Source organism: Dendrobates tinctorius, unplaced genomic scaffold (assembly GCF_039654945.1).
Source record: "Dendrobates tinctorius isolate UK_male_01 unplaced genomic scaffold, ASM3965494v1 ptg000011l, whole genome shotgun sequence".
In the NCBI taxonomy this organism is placed as follows: domain Eukaryota; kingdom Metazoa; phylum Chordata; class Amphibia; order Anura; family Dendrobatidae; genus Dendrobates; species Dendrobates tinctorius.
The window spans coordinates 45,017,440-45,037,625 of record NW_027361679.1 but is presented as its reverse complement, the minus strand read 5'-3'; positions in this window follow the sequence as shown (position 1 = coordinate 45,037,625).

Here is a 20,186-nt window from a genome sequence, read left to right as displayed (position 1 = left end):
ATATATCAATCAAATTTCCACAACAAAAGTTCATCCGGTTATGGTAATCACGGATCATAAGAATCTGATATATCTAGAGTACAAAATGTCTAACGCCTCAAAAGGGAAGATGGGCTTTGTTCTTTACCAGGTTTAACTTTTTTATTACATATAGGCTGGGGAACAAGAACATTAAGGCAGGTACCTTATCTCATTGTTTTCCTTAGGGTATAGATAATTATGAACTGTTCCTAAACTACAAAAAAGGGTGGTTATTGCATCTGCATGCTCCGGTCTTGAAAAAGAGGTTGTGTGGGTGATGCCCCTGCTGCCTATCCTTTAGGTAAACTGTTTGTGCCTGTGAATCTCCATCTGAGAGTTCTTAGTGAACATCATGATTCGGTCTTGGCCTGACATCCAGGTAATAAAGCCACCACAGATCTACTTATTCTGCGTTTTTGGTGTTCAGGAGTATATCAGGATGTCCAGGAGTATGTAGCCATCTGCAGTGTCTGTGCGCATTCTAAAACCTCTCATACACTTCCGTCTGGGTCTCTCCAACCATTGCTGATTCCCAGTAGACCTTGGTCTCATTTATCGGTCCATTTTAATACTAATCTACCCATGTTAGTAGGTAATACTGTAATTTTGGTGGTGGTGGACAGATTCAGTAAAATGTCACATTTAATTAGGCTACCCGCTTTACCTAAAGCTAACACCTTGGCACAAATTTCCATCAGTGAGATTGTAAAATTACAGTACATGGGATCATTACTGATATTGTGCCTGACCTGGGGGTGAAATATTTCCAAATTTTTTAGGGCGTTATGCACTCGTTTGGGGATACACCTGTCATTCTCCACAGCATTTCACCTACAGTCTAATGGGCAAACTGAACAGACTAATCAGAATCTTGAGATTTATCTTAGGTGTCTTGTGTCTGAGAATTAAGAGGATTGGGTTTAAATTGTTGTCATGAGTCTACTGATAAGTCCCTGTTTTTCGGGGCATATGGGTTTCATCCTCAGTTCAGCTCATTTAATAGGAATTGTTCTTCTGGAATAACTGAAGAACAATCTTCATCATCAATGAGGTCTGCATGCCAAGGGGTTATTGATAATTTGAGCAAGATATGCTCAAAATATAAGTGTGTGGCTGACTGGAGACATTTGCTGGGTCTGGACCTGTGTGTTGGTGACTTGGTGTGGTTGTTCTCAAGGAGCATTAAGTTGAAGGTTCTTTCTTGGAAACTAGATCCAAGGTTCATTGGTCCTTATAAGATTGTGTTCGTCGTCAATCCTGTAGCATTCCGCCTTGCTTTGCCCCTCACTTTTAGGATCCATAATTTGTTTCATCGATCTCTATTCTAATATGTTGCATCCTCTGTACCATCACCGCTACCACCATCTCCACTCATTGTGGATGGAAATTTGGAATTTCAAATAGCCAATATAGTTGATTCTCGTCGACCGCTTCGGTATTTGGTACACTGGAAGGGATACAGGCCTGAAGAGAGGATGTGGGTATCAGCGGATTAAGGCAAGGTACATGGCCCTGGTCTTCACCATTGGAAGTAATCTGAGGAGCAGGGCCTTGGGTGCCCCTAGTATTAGGGACAGGGAAGGACCCCTGGTTTCAGGACACACGACAACAGTCATGACATTACCTCTAGGGAGAATAAAAGGATTATATCATCCTTTGCGCTCCATAAAAAAGGGAAAAAGTAATGAACATGTCACCAATTTTCTAAGGAAATACTGTATACATTGTTTCTAAAGGTGCTATTGACATTAAATTCTTTCCAGGTGTCAGTAACAGCACATCCAATCTACACAGACAATAAATTAAACCATAGTTGTACAGAAATTAAGTTATGTGTTATAATGAGAACTAACAGGAAAAAATTGGTGACATGTTCAATACATATTTCACCATCTGTATATGGGGAGCGAAGGAACATTTAATCCTTTTATTTTGTCTAGAGATAAGCTTACATTGGTGCATGACAGCAGATTACTTCTCCATCCATTGTGGCATGTGTACTAGTGAGTCATGGGAGAAAGCTGAGTGCCCAACTATTTGATGTGTGTGACCACCTTAAAGAGTTATATCCATATTTAGAATTATGCAAATTGCCTCTTCAGAGAGAAAGAGGACTTGAACTCTATAGCGCCACCTGTTGGTAGTAGCGATCCTACAAGTCACAATCAACCCTTTATCGAGTCTTGCAATATGACTTTGGATAAAAGCCAAATCAGAATCGAAGTAGTCACCTCTCTACAGGATAGATGATAATAACTGCTTAACTGGTGGGGTCCAACCACTGACAAGAGTATCAGGCTCTGCAGAGCACTGTCTAAATGGAGTGATAGTCAGACATGTGCACCAGACATCCATTCATTCTCTATGCGGCTACTGGAGATACTGTAGCGTAAAAAAATAAATAAAATCAATTCTTGATCTACTGTTCATTTTTTTCATTCTGCCTCCCAAAGATCGCAGTAAGGTTCAGGCTGGTTTCACATTTTCGTTTTTTGTTCGCTGCGTTTTTGCGCATACGTGTGCATGCGTTTTTCCCCTATATTTAACATGGGTGCGCATAAGTGCGCGTTGGCATGTGACTATTGTCCTTGATGGCACTGTTGGGTTTCCTGCTAGAAATATTCTAGCAGGAAACCCAACAGTGTCATCTGGCTCAACAGTGACTGCTTTGGGTATTGTATTGCTGCATTGTGCCGCAGTGACTATTGTCCTTGAAGGCACTGTTGGGTTTCGTGCTAGATATATTCTAGCAGGAAACCCAACAGTGTCATCTGGCTCAACAGTGACTGCTTTGGGTATTGTATTGCTGTATTGTGCCGCATTGACTATTGTTCGTGATGGCACTGTTGGGTTTAGTGATAGCATATGCTGTGCATCATACACAATTGTTAAATGTTGCTGTTTGTTTTTCCAACAGTGGACAAAGTCTGAACACGTTGGCGCTCGATCAAGGACTGCTTCAACAGTGATGCTCGTGCTGAGGGCCAGGTTCGCAGTGGTTCAGCATCAAGGACAAGAACAAGATACCGGTACTATCAAGTGTTGCAGTTCCTAAGACCAGTCCTTGCCACCAGATCGTAAGTATTATAATTTTTTGTTTTTTTATTTTTATTATAATCTGTGTTTTTCTAATCCACAGCTGATGCTTCTTGTAAAGGCATGATAGTAATGATTTTCCTTTCTTCCACAGCACCTGGAGCAGCACCCTGGAACGGTCCTTCATCGGACGTCCTCTGACCCATCCCAGCCATCCGACAGCCAGGAAGCACCTTGCAGGTCAGCCACACAGACAGCTGGTGACCAGGAAGCTGGTCTATCAGGTGTTCCCCTGTCCCAAGTCTCTGCCACTGGTTATGTGGGCACTACCTGCCAGCGGCAGAGGGCCTTGGACAGGAATGTCTTGCCCGAGTTTATGCATTTGAGCTGTCAGACAGAGTGGAAAGCGGTTTTTCACTCATGGAACGTGGTTTTAACCACATGGAACACCGCTTCCATTCTGTCGAACAGCGCCTTGACCGTCTGGAGGCCGACCTCAACAGACCAGCGCACCTTTTTTTTAGTAAGATTGAAAAGGGCATGGCGGAACACCTCAGTCCTGAGCAACAGCTGAGTGTGCTGCAGGCCTGCAACAATGCTTTCTTGCAGGCTATGCAGCATAATCGGTATGGGCAGCAGTCAGTGGTGTCATTTCCAACTGTACCACCATTGACTCGCTTCACCTCACTACCGACTTGTGCTGCATACCACTGCACGGACACCTCTATTCAAAGCCAGGACACCCACCATTACACCACCACAAGTCTGACTGCTGGTCACTTCACCGACACCACCATGGCAAGCGCTGCTCCTGTATGGAGCACCACCGCCACCCCCATGCATGCTTGGAGCACAGCCACAGTAGCTCCTCAAATGTGGAACAGCCCTGCCGCAAAAACTACAACATGTACTAGCCCTGCCACCACCACTCCACAAACCTGAACCATCACTGCTGAGACCAGTCCTCCTGCAAAGATGAGCACTGCCACCGCCACCACAGAGCATCAGCAGCAGCCACAACAGCAGCCACAGCAGCAGCAGCAGCATGCACAGCAGCAGGCACAGCAGCAGCCACAGCAGCAGAAGGGGGACCCACATTCCTTATTTGGCCCAAGTTCCAGGCGGTGCCAACAATCAAGGCGGGCATTGGGCCCAAGTAGGTCCAGGCAGCCCATTTTAAGGAGACAAACAGTTAGGACCACTGTCGCTGAACCTCTGTCATTTCCTCCTAGTGTGTCTAGTTCCATTCCCATAACTGGACTCCCTTCCCCCACAAGTTTTGTTGGCCCTTCCCCTAGAACACTTTCATCAACTATAAGCTGTTCATCTTCACTGCACACCCCCAACTTGCAACCATCTGCCCCCAAACGCAGAAAAAAAAAGTTTTTTATATTTTTTTGGTTAAAAATAAATTTAAATTTCTGGTTCACCATAACAAAGTTTGATTAATGCTTTTGGTGCCGCCTACACACACTGCGCCGTACACACACTGCGCCGTACACACAATACGCCTTAAACTTTGCAAGGTGTCATAAAAAGTGTTTTGAGGATTGGCTGTTTTTGCCATCCTCATTTCACTTATTGTGATACTAGGCAAGGGGGGATTATAGATATACCTTGTAATTAACAACATACTCTTATTACGTGTGTGTTGAATCTACTGATGGGTAAAATACACGTCATATGTTCAATACCAAGGCCTAGTATAATAACTAGAGTTGACCGACTAGGATCTGGTTTCATGAAACACAAAGTGGTGAAACTCTACCACAATTTTGGTTAATGGGAAATAAAAGTCAGCATTGAGTGGATTACATTCATCCACTCAATGCAGACTTTTATTCCCCATTGACTTGCATTGGGGTCGGGTTTTGAACGACCCCAATGCAAGTCAGGTCATCCGTTGAAGTTGGCCAAATGAGGGACCAATTTGCGGCCTACTTTATCTCTGATGTAGGACGGGTGCACTGGCAAAATGAAATGATGTAAAAATGTTTTCGTGTGTGTATGTTAATAAAAACCTGTTTTGATACCAGTACCGAGTGCACTATGCTTTTTACACTCAAATAAAATAAAAAACTTCCCATGTATACCTGTGAATTCATGATGTTCTCACAACTGGGAAGGTAAATACACATATGAGTTAAACTGCAGCATCGCTAGTCTGCGTGAAATATATTGGTACATAAGCAACGCTGCAGGTTAAATATGATATGTGTATTAGCCAGGCCATGATTGATAAATAGTTATGATTAGAGTTGAGCGACTTTGGTAGGATCGGGTTTCATGAAACCAAATTTGTTTCAAATGAAACTGGTCCGACTAGTTGGTTTTTAAATTACGCACTGTAATGTCACCAGGAGCCATTACTCAGGAGGAGTCGCATGACGGAGCTGTGTGTCCTGTCTCCGGATGGATTCTTGGACACGAGCAAGCAAATCCCTGAAGCTTTCTTGGGACATCCAGATATAATCTGTAAATTTCTCCGGGTTTGCCTGTAGCTCGCTGTAGAGGGAGTGGTATGCCCCACGGCTCTCCCGGAGTTCAACAATCGGATGTATCCACATACGCCGCCGCTGCCGTCGTCGCTGTCTCTCTCTCTTCCTTTGTTCATGGCAAGCAACTGCATAAGCCCTAGCCATCGCAATATCCAAATCTAATTTGAAGTGAAAACTCTTCCAGCGCAGATCCATGTTGACAAGAGAAAAATCAAGCAAATGAGAATAATACTGTACACAGGGTCTATATATTAACATACTGTACCACACCGCCACTGACGTCCCATTGGTTGTGTGTAGAGTTGAGCGAAACGGGTCGAAAAAATTCAAAAGTCGCCGACTTTTGGCAAAGTCGGGTTTCATGAAACGAAACCCGACCCTAGGATGAGGTCGGCCACGAGGTCGGCGACTTACGCGCCAAAGTCGCGATTCAAAAGTTTGTTTTGCGCTCTTTTTCAGCCAATCAGGATCCACGGACACTGTGGGCAACGTGATGACCTAGGCACGGGTCACCACCATCTTTCAGAAGGGCATGCAAGTGATTGGCTTGCTTTGGTGGGAGTCACAGGGGGTATAAAAGGGCGTGCACGCCGACCGCCATCTTACTTCTGCCGATCTTAGTATAGGGAGAGGTTGCTGCTGATTCTGTAGGAAGAGCGTTAGGCAGGGAAGAAGACAAAAAAACTGCTTCTGCTGCTAGCGATTTGGCCTGCACAACACACAAGTCACTGTGTGTGCAGTGCAAGGGGAGGCTATATTGTGGTGTATCAGTGGTGTTGGTTGTTGGGCTGCCTTTTAAGGCTTCCTGACACGCTGGCATTGCTGTTTACCCACTGCTCCGCAAACTGCTTTTTTAAAAGCAATCCAATCTCCCTTATCCTCTAGTCACTTTTGTCACAGCTGTGCCATCGAGCGTGTCACATAGCGCTCAGATATCAGTGGGCCTCACACAATCCACAAGTGTCCAGTGTCCAAAAGTGTGCGCAGAGATTCAAAATCTCCATTATCCTCTCGTCACTTTGGTCACAGGCAGCTGTGCCATCGAGCGTGTCACATAGCGCTCAGATATCAGTGGGCCTCACACAATCCACAAGTGTCCAGTGTCCAAAAGTGTGCGCAGAGATTCAAAATCTCCATTATCCTCTCGTCACTTTGGTCACAGCTGTGCCATCGAGCCTGTCACATAGCGCTCAGATATCAGTGGGCCTCACACAATCCACAAGTGTCCAGTGTCCAAAAGTGTGCGCAGAGATTTAAAATCTCCATTATCCTCTCGTCACTTTGTCACAGGCAGCTGTGCCATCGAGCCTGTCACATAGCGCTCAGATATCAGTGGGCCTCACACAATCCACAAGTGTCCAGTGTCCAAAAGTGTGCGCAGAGATTCAAAATCTCCATTATCCTCTCGTCACTTTGATCACAGGCAGCTGTGCCATCGAGCGTGTCACATAGCGCTCAGATATCAGTGGGCCTCACACAATCCACAAGTGTCCAGTGTCCAAAAGTGTGCGCAGAGATTCAAAATCTCCATTATCCTCTCGTCACTTTGGTCACAGGCAGCTGTGCCATCGAGCGTGTCACATAGCGCTCAGATATCAGTGGGCCTCACACAATCCACAAGTGTCCAGTGTCCAAAAGTGTGCGCAGAGATTCAAAATCTCCATTATCCTCTCGTCACTTTGGTCACAGGCAGCTGTGCCATCGAGCGTGTCACATAGCGCTCAGATATCAGTGGGCCTCACACAATCCACAAGTGTCCAGTGTCCAAAAGTGTGCGCAGAGATTCAAAATCTCCATTATCCTCTCGTCACTTTGGTCACAAGCAGCTGTGCCATCGAGCGTGTCACATAGCGCTCAGATATCAGTGGGCCTCACACAATCCACAAGTGTCCAGTGTCCAAAAGTGTGCGCAGAGATTCAAAATCTCCATTATCCTCTCGTCACTTTGGTCACAGGCAGCTGTGCCATCGAGCGTGTCACATAGCGCTCAGATATCAGTGGGCCTCACACAATCCACAAGTGTCCAGTGTCCAAAAGTGTGCGCAGAGATTCAAAATCTCCATTATCCTCTCGTCACTTTGGTCACAGGCAGCTGGGCCATCGAGCGTGTCACATAGCGCTCAGATATCAGTGGGCCTCACACAATCCACAAGTGTCCAGTGTCCAAAAGTGTGCGCAGAGATTCAAAATCTCCATTATCCTCTCGTCACTTTTGTCACAGGCAGCTGTGCCATCGAGCCTTTCACATAGCGCTCAGATATCAGTGGGCCTCACACAATCCACAAGTGTCCAGTGTCCAAAAGTGTGCGCAGAGATTCAAAATCTCCATTATCCTCTCGTCACTTTTGTCACAGGCAGCTGTGCCATCGAGCCTGTCACATAGCGCTCAGATATCAGTGGGCCTCACACAATCCACAAGTGTCCAGTGTCCAAAAGTGTGCGCAGAGATTCAAAATCTCCATTATCCTCTCGTCACTTTGGTCACAGGCAGCTGTGCCATCGAGCCTGTCACATAGCACTCAGATATCAGTGGGCCTCACACAATCCACAAGTGTCCATTGTCCAAAAGTGTGCGCAGAGATTCAAAATCTCCATTATCCTCTCGTCACTTTGGTCACAGGCAGCTGTGCCATCGAGCCTGTCACATAGTGCTCAGATATCAGTGGGCCTCACACAATCCAAAAGTGTCCACTGTCCACAAGTGTGGGCAGAAATTCTAAATCTCCCCTGTCCTATAGACACCTTGTACCTTGTTTTACATTACTATATAGTTTGTTGGATTTTGTCTACATTTCTACCAAAAATGAGGAAGGCTGGTGGAAGAGGCCGTGGAATTGGGCGGGGGTTGGCAGCTGGTAATGATGGTGTTGGTGGTGGATCTGATGGTAGTGGCAAGAGCAAAATAGGACCGAATGCAGGAGGTGCTGACCCTGCGTCATCGTCTGGCTACATAAGGCCTCGAACGCTTAGTTTTCTAGGAGTTGGCAAACCGCTTTTAAAGGCAGAGCATCAGGAAAAAGTTTTGTCTTACATTGCTGACTCAGCCTCCAGCTCTATCGCCTCCTCTTCTTCAGTTGTAAAAAGTAAAAGCACTGAGTCGTCATTGGAGGCTCATGTTCATGAACCACACCTTTCCTTGTGTCCTTCACCCCAACCAAGATTGAAGGATGACGCAGGCCATACTACTGATTACTCCATGGAGCTGTTTTCACATACCATGCCTGGATTATCAAGTCAAATGGTGAATTACCCAGGCCAAGATGAATCTGACATGGAGTGCACTGATGCACAGCCGCTGATGGATGATTCTGCTGGTACATTCACTCAGAGCACTACATTGTCCTCGCAGTGTACAGAGCCAGATTTTGACCCTGATGAGACTCAGGTGCCCCTTCCCGCACACTATACCACCATACACGGTGACACAGAGAAAGGTGCACATGACATAGAAGAGGAGGTGATGGATGACCCAGTTGTTGACCCAGATTGGCATCCATTGGGGGAAGAGGGTGCTGCTTCCAATAGCTCAGATGAGGAGCATCCACAGCAGACATCGACATCGCAACAGCTGTTATCTGGCAGGCCCGGAGCACTCCAAAGACAGGTTCCAAACATCAAAAGAGTTGCTGGACAGCTTGTCCAGAGGGTCAAAAGATCACAGCGTGCTAGGCCGCAAAATGTCTGCCAAAGTAGGAAGAGTGCAGTGTGGCACTTTTTTGAACAAAATCCTCATGATCAGGCCAAGGTTATCTGTAAGAAGTGCGCAAAGACCTTTAGCCGAGGGAAAAATCTGAAAAATTTGAATACCAGTTGCATGCTTAGACATTTAACCAGCATGCACTTGCAAGCGTGGACACAACACCAAACCTCAAGTGCCACATGTGCAACTGATCACAACGAAGGTAGTCAGCAACGCTACATTGTTTCCCCCACTGTAAGCCCACCGGTTAGCACAGCAGCAAATGTTGAGGTGTCGTTGCAAGACCACAGCAGTCAGGGAATCCCACTGTTATATCAACGAAAGACTGATTCTAGGCCATCAGAAAGAACACCAACTCCATCACCATCATCAACCCTCTCTCAGTCCGCCCTGTCCACCGCTACTTCCACCATATGCAGCTCTCAAGTCCAGCTCACCCTCCCAGACACTATGAGTAGGTCAAGAAAGTACTCAGTCTCTCATCCGCGTACACTGGGTTTGAACGCCCACATTGCCAAACTAATCTCTTTTGAGATGATGCCCTTTCGGTTGGTGGAAAGCACAGCTTTCCGCGAACTCATGGCCTATGCAGTACCACGCTATGACCTACCCAGTGGCCACTTCTTCTCTCGCAAAGCCATCCCAGCCCTCCACCATCATGTGAAAGACCGCATTCTCTATGCACTCAAACAGTCAGTGAGCGGAAAGGTGCACCTCACAACTGATGCATGGTCCAGTCGGTATGGCCAGGGCCGTTACGTGTCCATCACTGCGCACTGGGTTAATGTGGTGGATGCAGGGTCCACAGGGGACAGCGGTGGTGGGACAGTGCTGCCTAGCCCACGGTATAGGAAACAGTTGGCTGTAGGTGTTCGACCCTCCTCCTCCTCCAGAAGCGAAAGCTCGTCCACAGAGCGCAGTCGTACGAGCACTCCATCTGCAGCTGCCACTGTTGCACATGATGTGTCCCCCTATCGAGCAGCTAGTGGAAAGCGTCAGCAGGCTGTGTTGCAGATGATGTGTTTGGGCGACAGAGTCATGGCTGGGCAGTGTACATCTTGAGGCAGGCAAGGTAGTTAGTGATAACGGCCGTAATTTTGTGGCAGCCATAGCCCTTTCAAAACTCAGCCACATACCTTGCTTGGCTCACACCTTGAACCTGGTGGTGCAGTGCTTCCTCAAAAATTATCCGGAGTTAACAGCCCTGCTCCAGAAGGTGCGAAGACTGTGCGCGCACATCAGCCGGTCGCCTGTACACTCCGTTCGTATGCAGAAGCTGCAGCGATTGCTCCACCTTCCCAACCACCGCCTCATTATCGACATTGCAACAAGGTGGAACTCCACCCTGCACATGGTGGAGCGGCTGTGCGAGCAGAGGCAGGCCATAATGCATTTGTGGGAGGATACACGGCCAGGCACTTTGAGAGCAGACATGGATTTGACAGGCGTGCAGTGGTCGAAGCTGAAAGACCTTTGTAAAGTCCTTCAGTGTTTTGAGGAATGCACACGGCTGGTAAGCGCAGACGACGCCATCCTAAGCATGAGCATCCCACTTATGCGTCTGCTCATGCAAACTTTGACGCACCTTAAGGAGCAGGCGTCTGCAGCCAATGTTGATGAGGAGGAAGAGGAGGAGGGAATCCTTGATGACATTCAGCCATTGTCTGCTCAGGGACCTCTCCTGGACGAGGTGGAGGAAGAAGAGGAGGAGGAGGATGATGGGGATGATTACTTAGGGGAGGAGGATGCATCTCGTGGGACAAGTGAAAATGTTGGCGTGGCAAGGTCTGGTACAGGGTTTGTGCGTGACTGGAGGGATGTGGATTTGCCAGAAAGTGCTCCTCCACTCAGCACTCGCAGTGCATCATTGACACCGGGAACATTGGCCCACATGTCAGATTATGCCTTGCGGATCCTAAAAAGGGACCCCCGCATTGCCAAAATGATGAATGATGACGACTGCTGGTTGGCCAGCATCCTGGATCCACGCTATAAAGGCAAATTACAAAACATCATGCCACAGGAGAACCTTGACCTAATATTGGCTAATAAACAAGCAACTCTGGTAAATCGGTTGCTTGAGGCATTCCCAGCACACAGCAGCGGTGATGGTTCTCACACGAGCCGTACGGGCCGGGGGCAGCTTGGCAGAGGTGTTCGTGGTGCACACAGCAGAAGTGGCGTTGGAGACAGGGGTTTCATGACAATGTTGTGGACTGATTTTTCAAATACCGCTCACACAACTGGTAATACTGCATCGATGGAAAGTGACAGGAGACAGCAGTTGTCAACTATGGTTACAAACTACTTTTTCTCCCATATCGATGTTCTCCCACACAGGTCATTCCCCTTTGACTATTGGGCCGCTAAACTGGACACCTGGCCTGAATTGGCCCAATATGCCTTACAGGAGCTCGCTTGCCCAGCTGCAAGTGTGCTATCGGAAAGAGTCTTCAGTGCAGCTGGATCAATCCTGACAGAAAAAAGGACCCGTCTGTCAACCCAAAATGTGGATGATCTAACCTTCATTAAAATGAACCACGCATGGGTTTCCAAGGATTTTGTCCAACCTTCCCCTGATGACACACAGGGTGACAGAAAAATGGCTTGCTTTGGTCCACCTCTTCCTGGTACTTCACCTATTTCACCTTTTGCATCAGCTGAATGTCCAACATCAACATATGCCACTTTCTAAAACTCCCTAACTGTGCTGCCTCCCCCCCATGGCCGGGGTCACCACCTACCGCATGACACCGTGCGAGTGCCGTTGCCCTGGACAGGTGGGTAGGCCGACTCTTGGGCGCGGGCACTGGCACAGTGTCCCTCATAGTGCAATCAAGTGTCTCTGACGGTGGTGGTGCACACCCGCCGTCAGACACACCGCTGTACTATGAGGGGCCCAGTGCCAGTACCGACGCCCACGAGTGGGCCCCCCTTGCTTGGGTAGGGCCCCAGCATTTGCAATCTTTACCTCTCCCTGCTCCTCCGCTGTGTAATCTGGGCCGTCAAATCCATACTGTGCCTGACACCGTCTGAGCCTGCCTCCTGAGACATATATTTTGAATGTGTACGCTATCCATACATGTTATCCTGGGATACGGTACCCTTTCTAACCTTTGTGCAATCACGTGCAATCCATACTGGGCCTAACACCGTCTGAGCCTGCCTCATGCTGTATAGACATATATTTTGAATGTATACGCTATCCATACATGTTATCCTGGGATACGGTACCCTTTCTAACCTTTGTGCAATCACGTGCAATCCATACTGGGCCTAACACCGTCTGAGCCTGCCTCATGCTGTATAGACATATATTTTGAATGTGTACGCTATCCATACATGTTATCCAGGGATACGGTACCCTTTCTAACCTTTGTGCAATCACGTGCAATCCATACTGGGCCTAACACCGTCTGAGCCTGCCTCATGCTGTATAGACATATATTTTGAATGTGTACGCTATCCATACATGTTATCCAGGGATACGGTACCCTTTCTAACCTTTGTGCAATCACGTGCAATCCATACTGGGCCTGACACCGTCTGAGCCTGCCTCCTGAGACATATATTTTGAATGTGTACGCTATCCATACATGTTATCCAGGGATACGGTACCCTTTCTAACCTTTGTGCAATCACGTGCAATCCATACTGGGCCTGACACCGTCTGAGCCTGCCTCCTGAGACATATATTTTGAATGTGTACGCTATCCATACATGTTATCCAGGGATACGGTACCCTTTCTAACCTTTGTGCAATCACGTGCAATCCATACTGGGCCTGACACCGTCTGAGCCTGCCTCCTGAGACATATATTTTGAATGTGTACGCTATCCATACATGTTATCCAGGGATACGGTACCCTTTCTAACCTTTGTGCAATCACGTGCAATCCATACTGGGCCTAACACCGTCTGAGCCTGCCTCATGCTGTATAGACATATATTTTGAATGTGTACGCTATCCATACATGTTATCCAGGGATACGGTACCCTTTCTAACCTTTGTGCAATCACGTGCAATCCATACTGGGCCTAACACCGTCTGAGCCTGCCTCATGCTGTATAGACATATATTTTGAATGTGTACGCTATCCATACATGTTATCCAGGGATACGGTACCCTTTCTAACCTTTGTGCAATCACGTGCAATCCATACTGGGCCTAACACCGTCTGAGCCTGCCTCATGCTGTATAGACATATATTTTGAATGTGTAAGCTATCCATACATGTTATCCAGGGATACGGTACCCTTTCTAACCTTTGTGCAATCACGTGCAATCCATACTGGGCCTAACACCGTCTGAGCCTGCCTCATGCTGTATAGACATATATTTTGAATGTGTACGCTATCCATACATGTTATCCAGGGATACGGTACCCTTTCTAACCTTTGTGCAATCACGTGCAATCCATACTGGGCCTAACACCGTCTGAGCCTGCCTCATGCTGTATAGACATATATTTTGAATGTGTACGCTATCCATACATGTTATCCAGGGATACGGTACCCTTTCTAACCTTTGTGCAATCACGTGCAATCCATACTGGGCCTAACACCGTCTGAGCCTGCCTCATGCTGTATAGACATATATTTTGAATGTGTACGCTATCCATACATGTTATCCGGGGATACGGTACCCTTTCTAACCTTTGTGCAATCACGTGCAATCCATACTGGGCCTAACACCGTCTGAGCCTGCCTCATGCTGTATAGACATATATTTTGAATGTGTACGCTATCCATACATGTTATCCAGGGATACGGTACCCTTTCTAACCTTTGTGCAATCACGTGCAATCCATACTGGGCCTAACACCGTCTGAGCCTGCCTCATGCTGTATAGACATATATTTTGAATGTGTACGCTATCCATACATGTTATCCAGGGATACGGTACCCTTTCTAACCTTTGTGCAATCACGTGCAATCCATACTGGGCCTGACACCATCTGAGCCTGCCTCCTGAGACATATATTTTGAATGTGTACGCTATCCATACATGTTATCCAGGGATACGGTACCCTTTCTAACCTTTGTGCAATCAAGTGCAATCCATACTGGGCGTGAGAACGGCTGGCGAGCTGTTAAGCAAGCTACAGCACCTGTCCAGACAAGTACAGGGATTCCCTAGCGAGGAGACTTATTTGATTGTTTTCAATGTTGGGACAGCAATTTTTGGGGAGCACTATACTCTGGAGAATGATAGATGGGGCCCACCATACACTGGAACATTCCAAAGGTGGACATCAGACACTGGAGCAGCATTTACAGGGCCCATTATACACTAGAGCATTAGAAATGGGGCCCATTATGTTTGGAGCATTATTTGGGCCCATAAGACAGTGGAGCTTCATCCATGGGGACCAACATATACTGTAGCATTATGTGGAGCTCATCATATACTGTTTCAAACATTATATGGGACCAATGATTCTGTATGGAGAAATAGATGGGCCTCGTCATGAGATGTAAAAAGTGAGGTATTTTTCATTGTACTATACCGCTATTTCTCTGCCGTATCAGAGCATGATGAGTTGTGGTATGTGTTAAAGGGGCGCTCTTTCGCCCAGGGCACATGAAAACCTGCAGCCAGCCCTCCCCCCCCACAACTTTAGCCAAATAACCCCCATTTTTCAGTGCGTAACTTGTATTATGAAGTTAATTAAGGTTGACAAGCTTAAGTAAGAAGAATTGATGCTTTTGGCATTCAAATGGGCACTGTAGGTGTGTTTCCTGTCCTCCTCTCACTGCCGACTTTTATTCCCCATTGACTTACATTGGGTTTCGTGTTTCGGGACGACCCCGACTTTTCCCTATAATCGGACAATCTTGCTCGACCCGACTTTTGGAAAAGTCGGGTTTCACGAAACGAAACGCGACCCTAAAAAACCAAAAGTCGCTCAACTCTAGTTGTGTGTGTTGCAAGATTTTTTTTTTGGGTGAGGACAAACAATGTGCAAAAAAACGCAAACGCACTAAAAACGCATACAAACGCATAAAAACGCTGTGTTTTTTTCCTGCATGCGCATAACAATGCTGGAAAAAAACGTAGTATTTGTATGCGTTTGTATGCATTTTTTCATGCGTTTCTGTGCGCAAAAAATGCACCACAAAAAAACGCAAGTGTGAAAGTAGCCTTAGCACACATTTATCCTGTGCTCTGTGCTGAGTGCTTATATTGGGGTTTCCATGTAAATCTCTGGAATACGTGATTCAGACAGAATCCCTGGTTGAAGATTCCCTATAATGAGGCAGATGGAGTCACTGTGGATGCCATAGGACTTGTGATCTAGTGGTGTTCCTCAGTTTAGGATTGCACAGTTTTATGCACTTCTGAAAAGGATATGTGGCGCCCAACGTCTTAATAGCCACAAAAGGGTTAAATATGTACTGTTTTGTATGTGTTATGTGAGCAATTAGAGTTATGCTTTCTCTGCTAGAGACCACAACACGCACACAATTTACCTCACTCTCTTACTTGACTGAAGCTTAGAGCTTTGCAGACATGCCCTAACTGGGAGGGGGAGGAGTCGAGAGTTGTTGTTTCAGTGGTGAAGAAAAAGGAAAGATGGAGAATGCTCTTGGAAGGCATGCCATGCACTTCCTTCAGGAGCAAAGCTAAGAAGCATTAGGGAATCAGCCCCTAGGCCATCCATGCTTTCAGAGCAGAGTGGTAAGCTGAGAGACTGTGTGAGTTTATACAACCAACAGTGGAGTGTTTTCCTCGGGAGGACAGCAGTGAACTAGGATCAGTGAGGATTGTGCAAGAAGGAACGTGAGCTTCACACAGGATCCACGCTGAAAGATGCCAAAAGAGGAAAACACAGTGAGTAGTGGCTATACTGGAAAGTTTTAGACTCTGGGAACCCTTGGTCCCAGAAGGGATTAGATTAGCAGGAAACTTACACCAAGTCACCGCAGAGTGAATGATAACTCCCATTCTGCAGAGCAGACTGTAGCCTGGTGAGAGTTGTAATATCTCCTCTGATCTGCACCTGAACTACAGTCAATGATAAAGTGACTTTCCTTGTCTCCTGCCTTATTACTCCGTGCCTTCTACTTCCATCACAATCTCTGGGTGCAAGCCCAGGTTGGAGAGGGTTAAACATCTGCACTGCCATCACCATCTACTCCCCCAGGGATCATCTGCAGTGCCGGCTATACTACAGTCGAACACTCCAACTTGCGTCACGAATCACTACATAAACTTTATCCCTAAGCAATACTCCCCTTTTACATGACCGCCTGGGGCCACGGACCAGTTCACTGCCACTGCCACTGATGACCGGCCCGATACCGAGTGTCCCACGGCCTCTGGGGCGCGTCAGATACCACTGATCAGAGGCCAGACAGAGTCCAGAGTAAATCAGCTGCCTCATTATAGTGAATGGATCAATCAGGGGTTTCATCTGTCATGTCACTCGGAGATTTAGATGGAAACCCCAAAGTAAGTTCTCAGCATAGAGCACCAAATAAATGTGCTTCCAAACGTTATGTAAAATGTTCCCAATAAAAGCTTCAACTCAATCCAGAAAAAAGCAAGCCCTCACTCAGGTCTCTCATTTGTTAATGGAAATATAGGGAGATTCCACGTTACTGGTAGCACAAAGGCTCTGGAAAAGCAAAATGACTCCATAACCCTACAAAAGAAATTCAGCAAATTCTCCGCTGCCAAATCCAAATGCCCCCCATCCCTTCTGAGCCCCAGTGTGCCTAAAGCACATTTAGTGCCTACATGTTTGGCATTTCTGTAGTGATAAGAGTCCACCTAATTTACTGGTGCGTGTCTCCAGCAGCATGAGCTGGGCATAATGTACTGGTGACTGCAATGTACTGGGCACTACAGTGATACTGGTCACTACATGGGCAGTTTTCGCTCAGCAACATCCACTGCTGCCCGTTTTCCATGCTGGTTTCCAAGGTAATCGTCGGGTATTCAGGAGTCATGCGGCTCCTGGATACCCAACGTTTACATTAGAAATCAGCGTCCAGCGTCGCTGGTCCTGATCGCTAGGGCTGTCTATGTGACAGCTCACCAGCGATCAGCCTAACGATGTCCCAGCGATCCCATTATGTCGGATCGTTGGTGGGATTGCTGGGACATCGTTTAGTGTGACGGGGCCTTAACTGGGCTGTTCGTTGCAGTTTTGATAAACATCTCGGTTTTATCTTCAGGAGATCATTAGAGGAAAAGTCCTCCATATTCAAGATCTCTTTATCCCCATCCCCACCATTGATTGCCAGATCAGCCTATCCACAGTATTCACAGAAAGCTGTAAATCAGCTGTGGGGCGAGGTTACACAAAGCTCGACATTAAGATTACTGGATATGGGCAGTTTTAGATTTGAAATTGTCATATTGTACGGTAATAAGTAATGTACAGTAAAAAAGGACTTTATGAACCATGTTTATAAGGTTTTGCATATTAATCTAGAAACATGAAACTGCAGAAAAAAATCTTTTTTACCTTAAAAATATACAGTGATATGTTTTAACAATATTTTTTTTTTTAAACGTATTCAATAATTAACTGACTAGTTCCAAATGAGTGCCGGAACGTACAATAAAACATTCCATGCACCTATCACGATCAAATAATGTATCCCCGCGATATCCAATACTCAAATAAGCCTGTATTTTAAATGGAAACTCCTCTTCAAGGAAGTTGTCTAGAAGAAGCAATTTCTAGGAAAATGATTGCAGACATTTAATGGGATAATATTTATTTTAAAAAAAATCATACTTCTATGAAGATGTCCAGTGAAAGTTTACAATTATTACAATTTTATCATAAATAGAGGCTTTTAAAATTTTGACTATGGGCTGAAAAATACAGTTTCCTCCTATTCAATTAAGGTAAAATATCAAATTTGCTATTGTAAAATAGCATCAGTGCTGCTTTTCATTTACTGTTTTATGTCACACCATGTAACAACCCATTTAGACAGCCTCAGCTCAACATTCACATTCCTGACAAATTGATTTTGGACGAACCCCTGTTGCTGTTAAAATAGTGAAATCTGTTATTGCTGTTTGCTAAAGCACAGTGAAAGGGACAAACCAATGACTATTCTTGAACTGGTCAGTATATGTCAGCAGTGCCCTAGCTGTGCTGGAAATGCTGTTTTTACTTTTCTCATTTACCTAATAGAAAATAAGTAAATTATAAATGATTAGTAAAGTATATGTAATGACACTAACAGATCCGAAAGATGAAGACAAGGATGCAAATGTGTATTTATGGCTATTTTGTGGCCGTTAAAGGCAGAATGATAGCTGGAAAAATAACATTTTCACTGACAGTTGAAGGTAATTAGTTTCCCAGGGAGAAGGCGTTGGTAGCAAGGGGCTTAACACAGGGAGCCTTTGTGATTTTATAGATGGTCATCTGTCAACTGTCGAGTTGTTTCAATGGAGTCCTAGCCATAATGCTTTTTCTCCGAACCTTTCCCATCCTGGTGGTCCAAATTTGCCTGAATAATCATTCATCTTCCTATTTGCCTAGTCTGGACTCCTACAATGATGTGTGATACAGCGATCCTGTTGCAGCTGCATAGAGGATGGGGGCGGGAGACTATTTTATAAGAGCTTTGGTACAGAAAGATGCAATGACTGGACACATTCTTTTATGTGTGGACAAAGTGCACTTAGCAAATTAGACAAGCTATTCTACCTGTGAAATGGAGGATGAGGGATGAGACTGCTGCTTGGACAAAGACACAATAGATGACACTAGCTGAAAATGTAATGGAAGTCTCACACCATCATAGCCTGACTAAATCCACCAGAAAATCAGTAGTCTTACCCCGTAAAGTATATCTTCCGATTGCAAAGAGAAAGGATACATAAAGATGTGCTCACTCAAAGGGCACAATTAGTTGTGTCCCTTCTATTAAGCTGGGGAGTTAAGGGTGATTACCAAAATTCTATCATAAAGAGTGAGACTTTTCATTCAGACAATTTTCTAGTAGGAAACCTGTCATGTGAAAAAACGCTATTAACCTGCCGAAGGATTCTGTCTGCAGGATTTCACCTCACAAACTATTTATATGTGCATTAAGCTCTTTCAAAGACAAGTTCAGAAATACCTTTACATGCTAATTTGTCCCTCCATTACAGAAAAATTGGCACCTGAAATGATATTCAAATGAAGCTGAAGAGCTATGGTAGATCTGAAGCACCTGTCACTCCAGTTCTATTTCCCACCTAGCACAGCCACATACTGCTTGACTGATGTCTTCTTTACCTGTAGTCACACAGCATAGAGGCTATCAGTCAAGTGGAAGTGGCACTAGGCAGGAAAGGGACTTCAGATCTATCATAGCCATTCAGCTTCATATACACATCCATTCAAATGCTGATTTCTCAGTAAAGAAGAAATTGACTGTTCATGTAAACATATTGCTGAATTTTTGTCTGAAAGAACTACATGCAAATCTAAATAGTTTAGGGTGATTTTCTGTAATTGAGAGCATAAAAAAATGAATTTCAATATCTGCAGATCGTACAGAGGCAATCAACACAGATGAAGATAATTTAATATTACAACAGGATTTGGGGAGGCTAGAAGCTTGACTTGAGTAATGACAATAGAAGTGTAAAGTAGATAAATGTAAGGTCAGTCAGGTCATGCACTTGGGCAGAGGAAACAAAATCTATAATAATTTACTAATTGGTAACATACAGGACAAAACGGTCTCTGAAAAAGATTTGGTGTATGGGTGGGCAGCAAACTCAACATTAGAAGAAAGTGCTAATCAACTGCTGCCAAGGCAAATAAAATCATGAGTAGAGATGAGCAAAACTTTCAAGGTTTGTGTCACGTTGGCAGCTGTGTCCGCCGCTGTTCCATCAGCAGCAGGGGCCGTCGCCGCTCCTACTCACCCACCCACGTCACGCCGTGCCCGGAGAGTCCCGCCTG